General features: G+C 39.0%; 1 long non-coding RNA gene across 1 annotated transcript; it reads left to right on the top strand.

Annotated features, from left to right (window-relative positions):
* Window positions 1-6,571: 6,571 nt before the first annotated feature.
* On the top strand, window positions 6,572-7,432 carry LOC110679638. Its single transcript, XR_002502670.1, has 2 exons — window positions 6,572-6,713; window positions 6,777-7,432. It is a non-coding gene; the product is annotated as an uncharacterized LOC110679638 (long non-coding RNA).
* Window positions 7,433-7,795: the final 363 nt, after the last annotated feature.

The raw sequence follows: 7,795 nt of genomic DNA, 5'->3' as shown, positions 1-7,795 counted from the left end.
TGCATGGACAATATCGGTGTAATTTCTTGGCTTTATCCAATTTTGACTGATAAAGGGGCGCGCATGTGGAGAGTGTACCCACCACATTCTTCAAAGGGTCTAAATAGCGGAACTTTTCAATTAGAATCCTTTCCTGCGATCAAGTTACAAATTACAACTGTAATAAAACCGAATACTTTATCACTTCTCAATAGTGATAAAGTAATACGACATGCACTAAACAAAGGACACGGAATATACTACAATAGATCAAATATTGGTCGCAGTGGTTTATGTTCCGAACAGAAAAAAAACGAGAATCTCCGAAGCCTCGATCTTTGCTTCGTCAGCACCGCCCAATGCGCCCTCATCATTGATAAAACAAGTCAACCACCATCCTCCTCTGGTGCTAATGCTGACCGTCCAGCAATATAGCACAAGTGAATCAATCGTCCAATTCTCGTATGACTTCGCAAAAGCTGCCCATAAAGGCATTCTGGAATTCCTCGCCGCTGTTGAATGGACAGAAGTTTTCGACTCGTGATGTGGACTTGATGCTGTTTTGATTTTTGCTCACTTTCTCGGACACGTGATCGAGAGGCATGTTCCCAAAAAAAGTCTTATCAGCAAGAGTTTCCCATGGCAAACCAGAGAGCTTCGCACGATAGAAACCGCCAAAGGAAACACATTAATACGCTACACCATGAACCCTACTCTGCGTATGCGCGAGTAGGTTAAATGCCGCCTATAAGAGAACAAGTTGGCATTGCTTCAATCGCTATCAACAACGAGTTCAACGAAACCTTACAGCAAAACCGAAATCTTTTTTGAGGTACGTGAATGAGCGGAGAAAAGTGTCTGGTCTGCCTCCACTATTGGTTTTAAATGGAGATGTCGCTTCAGAGCCTCATAGCGTTTATCAACTCTTCGCTCAAACGTTTTCTAGCACCTTTTGTGATGGAGAAATTCCTGAGGTACTCGTTACTCAAGCCGCCAGCAACGTTCCGTTGGTCAACGATTCGTGGGCTACTCTCACCGTCGACGATGACATGATTTCCCGAGCCGCTTCTCAATTGAAATCGGCGATTAAACCGGATGGCATTCCATCTGTTTTCCTGAAGAGGCATATTGATAGCTTGCTCGTTCCTATTCTATATGTGTTTAATTTATTCCTTATTAGCGGAGTCTTTCCGTCATTATGGAAAAATGCTTTCATGTTTTCCGTGCGTAAGAAGGGCGAACGCAAAGACGCCAACAACTACCGAGGGATCTCGTCTTTGTGTTTCATATCCAAACTGTTCGAGCTTGTGGTCCCACTGATGACTCATTGCAAGAAGCATGTAAGTGACGATCAACACGGATTCTTCTCGGGTAGATCGATCTCAACCAACCTAATACGCCTAACGTCGCACATTGCTGACAGTTTCGCAGAGAGAGCGCCAACGGACGCTATCTATACCGACTTGACACGCTATAGCAACGGCTAAATTGGAAATTTTTGGCATTAGCGCCAACATGTTACGCTGGCTCCATTCGTGCTTCATTGGAGGTAAACTGACGGTTACCATTGAAGGTTTTCAATCTGATGAATTTCTAGCCACATCTGGAATTCCTCAAGGCATCCGCTTGGGACCGTTTATATTTTTGATGTTTTCAACGATGTTCACTACACTCTCAAGGGGCCTCGGTTATCCTGCGCAGATGATTTAAAGATCTATCGAAGAATTCATTCGCTCTACGACGCAATGTGCCTTCAGCAGGATCTTCATGCATTTGCCAACTGGTGCACCCTGAACCAAAGGGCCGTTAATCCTGGAAAATGTTCTGTGATTTATTTTGTCCGTATACGTAGACCTGTAGTTTTCTGGTATGAACTCTTTAACACAGTGATTCAGCGCGTTGACAGTGTGAAAGATCTTGGAGTGATTCTTGATCCACAACTCACTTTTAAAAACTATGTGGCGTACTAGTTGCGAAGGCATCGAAGACATTGGGCTTCATATTGCGCGTTGCCAAAGATTTTACTAGCTTATATTGTCTGAAGTCGCTGTACTGCTTGCTGGTTCGATCAACGCTTGAATATTGCAGTGTAGTTTGGAATTCCTACTACCGAAACGAATCTGACAGGATTGAATCAGTATAGCTCCGCTTTATTCGCTTTGCTATCCGTCAGCTTCCATGACGAGATTCACTTCGGTTGCTGAGTTACAGAAGTCGGTGCCAACTAATTGATCTCGAGACTCTTCAGTTCGACTGTCCTGTACTTCTGCAGTCATTTGATTTGAATGTCCGCCCAAGAGTGTTACGAGACAATACGATGCTTCGACTTCTTTTCCGGAGAACAAACTTTGGACAACAGAGCGCCTATATTGGCGTGAAACGAGTGTTTAACAGGGTCGCTTTTGTTTTCGATTTTCCCCTTTCCCGACAAACGTTCCGGAGAAAGTTTAAAACCGCGTTCCTTTAATTTTTTGACAAATAATGTTATTGTATTTTGTTGTATTTTCATCGTAGATTGTGATTTTGTTAGTACAGTATTCTCTATAGTGACATTCTCTATTACGATGGTCCCTTGCGATGTCGTTATAACAAGCTTCGACTGTAACTGATTTGCTTTTTTTTATTTTCGACTTTTTGCAGTCAGCTATTTTTACTTTTAGGGTAAAGGTATTCAATATCGGCAGATAGAGATATGTTTGCCAAATTAAGTGTAATTGTGGTAACATTGTGCTAAAAGATTATGTAGCCGGCGGGACTTGAACCCACAATTTCCATTCTGTACACGGACGCATTACCAATTATACTACAGCTACGCTACGGTAAACTGAAGTATTTGGCTAATGACCTTTGTAGCATCCCCAAGCCCCACAATCCTACTAGTCCAATATACCACACTTATCCCTCACCATAGGCGGCATCCACAAATTACGTAACGCTCTAGGGGGAGGGGGGGAGTAGGCTCAAGCGTTACGGTCCATACAAAAATTTGAAATTTTTCATACAAAAAGCGTTACGGAGGGGGGGGGGGGGGAAGGGGGTCAAAAATTTCAAATTTTAGCGTTACGTAATAAATGGATGCCGCCATATCTCTATCTGCCGGCATTGAATACAGTCGGTGTGAGAAAACGCAACACTATTGTACCTACATCCCCATATGATCGCACGGGTTGTCGATTCGGCTGAAGAATAGGTGCGTGGCTGCTGCCGTACACACTGACCAACGACGGCTATGATACATCCGTATCAAAGGGGTTTACTCTTCTCTTTTTTATTTTCGACTTTTTGCAGTCAGCTATTTTTACTTTTAGGGTAAAGGTATTCAATATCGGCAGATAGAGATATGTTTGCCAAATTAAGTGTAATTGTGGTAACATTGGGGGGTCATTATCCAAATACTTCAGTTTACCGTAGCGTAGCTGTAGTATAATTAGTAATGCGTCCGTGTACAGAATGGAAATTGTGGGTTCAAGTCCCGCCGGCTACATAATCTTTTAGCACAATGTTACCACAATTACACTTAATTTGGCAAACATATCTCTATCTGCCGATATTGAATACCTTTACCCTAAAAGTAAAAATAGCTGACTGCAAAAAGTCGAAAATAAAAAAGAGAAGAGTAAACCCCTTTGATACGGATGTATCATAGCCGTCGTTGGTCAGTGTGTACGGCAGCAGCCACGCACCTATTCTTCAGCCGAATCGACAACCCGTGCGATCATATCTCGCGTTCAGTATCATAAGGGCGTAACTGCAGTGATCGATTTCTCTTCATCGATTTTCTCTTTAGCTAATTACTTGGTCGGGTGACTGTTTTCGACTGCAATGTTTGACTCAGTTGAAAGTATTCATCGTCTTTCATCGTACTGAATGATAAAATGTTTCGAAAATCGATTGAATTTCACGTAATAATGCAAAGAGAAAATCGACGAAGAGAAATCGATCACTGCAGATACGCCTGTATGATACTCAACGCGAGATATGGGGATGTAGGTACAATAGTGTTGCGTTTTCTCACACCGACTGTATTCAATGCCGGCAGATAGAGATATGGTGAGGGATAAGTGTGGTATATTGGACTATTAGGATTGTGGGGCTTGGGGATGCTACAAAGGTTATTAGCCAAATACTTCAGTTTACCGTAGCGTAATGCGTCCGTGTACAGAATGGAAATTGTGGGTTCAAGTCCCGCCGGATACATAATCTTTTAGCACAATGTTACCACAATTACACTTAATTTGGCAAACATATCTCTATCTGCCGATATTGAATACCTTTACCCCCCTAAATGTAACTGATTTGTATTTGCTAGACTAGAATAAGATAAACATAAGTTATACATCATTGGAACCTCTTTTGTTTGTTGTTGTCATCTAATATATAAAAAAATAAACACCCTCAATTTTTGTAAGTCATTTTTTTTATCTACGTCATGAGCCCCAGATACTTAACTTCATCTTGGAACCCCTTTCATTGTGAAAACATGTCTACTAGAATGCTTCAAATAAAAAGCTTTTGGTTTATGTAAGAATGTTATAAGTTGAGTTTTGGAAGTACCTATTAGGAGAAATCTTTCATTTTGACAAGTATGAAGGAAAAATATCCAAACTTTTGTCGCAATCTACTACAGATGACACGCAGGCTTCGTCCTTTAGCGGAGAGGCCGGTGTCATCCGCAAACAAATCATTTTGTCATCGCTGAGGTAACTTAGGTAAATCAGTCCCAAAATGATATCTTGAGGAACACCAGCTCTTACTTGGAGTTCTGATAAATAACCTAAAGTGTACGCCTTCTGATTTGTTGGAACGAATCGAATTTGTTGCACGTTGAGTTAACATTAAGTTAGGTAGTCATGATTTTTAGCATAGCTTGCGTGAAGTCTCGGGACTGATAAACTTCAAGTCTTTAACCATCTGCTAGGTAAAATCGATCAGAAACTGTTGTCAGTAACAAGGGCTTTGTACCGCGAATCCTTTGAATCAAAATGTCTATCGAATCTAAAAGACATCAATTACACTCCTAAATGCAATCCACTTTGTTAATGTTATAGCTACCTAACGAGGTACCTAATTATTAGAACTAAAATAAGCGTAGATAGAAAATTTAAGCACATGAGATTTATTATCGTACTTCCTTTCTTGCAGTTTAATTTTTAAATTTCAAATAGAAAACTATAAAGTATAATCGATTTTCTCGATATTACGGATATATGTATAGGAATATCGTCATTCTGACTGGGTAAAAATTAAAAAGCAGTGTAAATCTAGTGTTTTAATTTTGATCGATTTATTTTTGCAGACCCACCGGAAATGAAAGATGTAATTAGTTTTAATGAAAATATCTTTAAACCCTTCTGACCATGTGGTGTTCGAAATTTTCGAAAGGAAAATTTATATGTCCACCATACAATTAGGTACAAGTTGCTTCATCCATAAATGATGTTGCATTATCCTTTACAGAGCCCTTTAAATGAGCACACGTGCCTCCATGCTGGTGCTAGTTCGAAACTTTTATTGAAACGCTAAATACACAGTAGCACAAAAAAGCACGAAATTTAATCATTCTGATTTAGCACCTGCTGCTTCCAGTCAGTGGTTCAATCCTGCTGCTCTTTACTGACACATGTCGTTATTTCGAGCTACTGCCATGCTTTCGCATATACGAAGCCCCGATCATAGATTTGATTGGCAGTCAGTCGGCATGCTCCTCGGCGGCATTGGTCGACATACGTGCTTGCAAGCAACTCTCTTCAGAAAACATAAAAGCAGGTGGGATCACTCCTGCTTCTGCTGAACTAATTGCTTCAGGTGGACAGAATGGAATAAAACTCGTTCGGGTGAGTATGATATACAGGCTCAATTTTTTGGCAATGGTGCAAACGAGAATGCATAAAAACATGCTAATTTGCAGTATAATGTTCTATATAGCATGTTGCTTATTACAATGTTTGTCAAATTTTCAAACAGGTTGGCATTCTGAAGTAACCTGAATAAATAATATTTCAAATAATTTTATTTTTGTCCTACTAGGGTCAGCCTTTATCGGATGGAAAATTAATAATATCGCTACAAGTGTGAGAAACTGCTTACTAAAATTTTCATTCCTCAAATTGTTTTAAGTAATTAGCAAAATCGTTCTTTTTTTAATGAAATTAAAAATAGCGATATAACAGAGCAAAAGGTTTACAAAAATCTTTTTTTTTTCAAGCTATTTTTCGTTTAATATTACTAAAAAAATCGAAAGTTAATCAGAACAATGTTTAAACTTCATGGCAATATGAATAACTAAAATTGTTACTCACACTATTTGATGTTAATCGCGATTCAAATAATCGATAGAACATCAATACATACTATTGGAAAATATTCACAGAGCTGATATGGTTCAGAAAAAAAAATTTGATATTATGGCGTACGCGCCACCAACTGATAACAAATGCAAACTTGTTCTAGAATGCCTTCTGACGACACCTTCATGCACCTGGTATTTGACCAGCTTGTAGGTGAGCTCTGAGGATGAATAAACAACCGACTGACATACGGTTTTGCCATACCCCATGTTTTTTATCAAATAGTTCTATCCATCAACCTTTGGCATCGAACGACATTATTCACTGTTCTTTTGCTTTAGCACATTTGCATACGCACGTGTCACCATCTTTGCTATACTTCAAAATACAAAATAAACGTCCGTTTCCCATGTGCTCTTTGGTCGGTCGGCGTTGGCATAAATTCTGGTGAAATAATTAAACATGACGAAAAGAAATCTGTTTTTACGTTTGCTTTTATGTTTTTCGTAGCATTCTGCTAGCACGCGCCATTTGCAGGATTAAGGACCAAGACAACAACACCAGGTGCGTTTTCTTCCAGGGAGCAGTGTAGGATACTCTCTATTACCTATCCGGTATATCCTTACATTTTGAAGGATCTTCGTTCGAGCTATACGTGATGTATTGAGTGTGTTAACCTATTGTGGACCTCTGTTTTGGAACGAGTTTTAAAAGTATATTATTTTTTTCAAGTAAGCAGGAAACCTTGATCTACGCCTCCCAGGTTGGTCTGGAAGAACACATTGTCTATAGTAGCACTATTTCTAACTTCTGTTCCTATACTAGCAATAGCTTAACGGCGTAGACAACACAAAATAAAATCGTATTTTTACAAAACTTTTTCCTTTACATAATGGATCAAATGCTTTCGATCGATGTAAAAAAGTTCTTTATAAGGGAGAATTAAGAACTTAATACAAATAAGTAGTTATTTTTAGTAGTGCTACTAAAGGTACAATTAGTACTATAGGTGCAAGGAAGCTTGAACTTTAAGCGAAAATATTTATTTCAATCATTTTTTTTAAACAAAATCGAGTAAACCCATGGTACTTAGATAAATAGCTCCTGACCATTTTGGTGAGGCTTAAAAGATGATCACAATAATTACAATAATTCTCGATAACTTATTCAAACAGACTCAAGTCAAAAAAGTATACAAACTTACTTTATCGATTCTCCGTGTTTCGCAGGCGAAATTCTACACATTTTGCTCTGAACCAAGTCGATTTTTCACTTTTAGAACGTTTGATTTCTGGATTTACAAAACAACGAAAGTAAGATTTCCAACTTTCGCAACCCAACCACTACTTTCGCCGCTCCGATGTATGGAGAGACAAAGTGACTTAACCACGAATCAAAACAAAACACTACTTGAGCCGATTTTACACTGGTAGAAAAACGACGAAAGTAATTGAATGAATCGGCTTATCATTTTGTTATAATTATTTTTGTGGGAAATAAAAGAAACTACCTAGTTTTTGAACGCGAGC

This window comes from Aedes aegypti, chromosome 3, assembly GCF_002204515.2.
Source record: "Aedes aegypti strain LVP_AGWG chromosome 3, AaegL5.0 Primary Assembly, whole genome shotgun sequence".
In the NCBI taxonomy this organism is placed as follows: domain Eukaryota; kingdom Metazoa; phylum Arthropoda; class Insecta; order Diptera; family Culicidae; genus Aedes; species Aedes aegypti.
The sequence above is the reverse complement of the archived record's forward strand: the minus strand, read 5'-3'. Positions and strand labels throughout refer to the sequence as shown.